This window comes from Sesamum indicum, linkage group LG6 (genome assembly GCF_000512975.1).
Source record: "Sesamum indicum cultivar Zhongzhi No. 13 linkage group LG6, S_indicum_v1.0, whole genome shotgun sequence".
Classification (NCBI taxonomy): Eukaryota; Viridiplantae; Streptophyta; class Magnoliopsida; order Lamiales; family Pedaliaceae; genus Sesamum; species Sesamum indicum.
In genome coordinates this window covers 18,496,045-18,498,134 of record NC_026150.1, presented here as the reverse complement: position 1 = coordinate 18,498,134, position 2,090 = coordinate 18,496,045, and positions in this window count along the sequence as shown.

The following is a 2,090-nucleotide window of genomic DNA, read 5'->3' as shown; positions in this document are numbered from 1 at the left end:
TATAAAAAATAGAGAAAGCTCGTATTATCAGATGGCAAGCAGAATGCCAATATTATTGTTATAATATTGTCGTTATAAAATCTCATGAGAATGTTCTTGCAGATTTCCTGACAAGAGATGGAGGCATCTGAAGCAAACTCCATCATGTTGAGACTCAGGCACCTCCGGGAAAACCTCGAGGAGCTTGACAGAAAGTTCGGACAGCTAGCAGTTAATGCTAAAGTTGCCGGACAAATCCAAAGAGCTGATCTAGACACGGTCCAGGTCGCAATAAGGAGTTCCTTATTAGCATCCACTTCGCTATGGAACGACTTACGAGAACCAATTCGAAAGGCATCACCTTCCGGGATGACTCGCGAGTTGAGGGAGCATGACCCAAAACATGCCTTTAGAGTACAGGGCTCTACACCTGTAGCGTCGGATTCAAGTACCGATTGCACAAGGCCATCACCAGACTCTGGTGAAACGGCAACAATTGAGTCTCAGGAAGTGCATATTATATATATATATTATATAATATAATATAATATAATATATATATTATATAATATATAATATATAATATAATATATATATATTATATAATATATAATATATAATATAATATATATATAATATTATATAATATAATATATATATATATTATATTATGTATAATATAATATAATATATATATATTATATTATATATTATATATTATATAATATATATATTATATTATATTATATTATATAATATATATATATAATAATATGTATAATATTATATTATATATATATTATATATATATTATATAATATGTATATAATATATATATAATATATACATATAATATATAATATATATACATATATATATTGAACTCATCACATTATGATACAGATTGTTATACTCCGAATGTGGTGTCTGTCACACAAGGGCTCGATAATATTGAACTTAATTACACAGAGCCCACCCACTCACATACTCCATCCACCTCCAATTTTATACCAACTTCTGCACAACACATTGCCGAGCCAGAAGACCCTATTGCGGACAGCCTGGCTAATGAATCAGATGCAGCTTCCGAACCGGATGAAGTGGATTATCCAATTCCACCTGAGGATGGAAACGAAGATGTTGACATAAATGTTGTCGCCGAAAATGTTGCACAAGGTACGTCGACATCCTCTCAGCCGGTTACGGCACAACGAACTTCTCAGGAAACATTTTACCGGTCCATACCATTTTTTGAAATAACAAAATACGGAGGGGACCATACATGTATATTGAATCAAATGTCCCTCGAACACGGTAATTTAGATAGAGTATATGTTGCTTCTTTATTGTTAGGACATGTAAAATGCAACCCGTCGTACGGAATCAAGCATGTCATCCAGACTGTGAAAGACCATACCGAATACGATATACCATATCAAAAGGCATGGTACAGTTTGAAGATGGCACGTGAGATGGTTTATGGCACATGGGAGAGCTCCGTTCAAAAGCTACCCAAATACTTGGGAGCTCTCCAAAAATATAATCCAGGAACGATTGTTGAATGGCAACATAAAGCCCGCGACACATCAACCGGTGCATATGTGATAGGGTACGTATTCTGGGCGTTCAAGCCGTGCATTGAAGGGTTCCAACACTGTCGCAACCTTATCAGTGTAGATGGGACCCATCTATACACAAAGTACAAGCACAAGATGTTGATTGCTGCTGCCATGGATGGAAATCAACAGGTACTTCCTCTTGCTTTTGCTGTTGTCGATGAAGAATCACTTTTATCTTGGAAGTGGTTTCTTAGACAATTGAGCAGACACATTATACGAGGGCGACGGGGTATCTGCCTTATTTCTGACCGCCATGCTGGTATCACAAGAGCTGTACGTGAATGTCCGGATTTCGTGCCACCTAACGGCGTGCACCGATATTGCTTGCGGCACGTGTGTTCCAATTTCAACAGTAAATACAAAAATGTCGTGTTGAAGGATCTTTGTTGGAGAGCTGGCTCTGAATATCAGATCAGAAAATTCAATCGCACTATGGAGGAGATAAAGAAACAGTCCCTCGAGGCGTTTCAGTGGTTAGATAGGATCGACAAG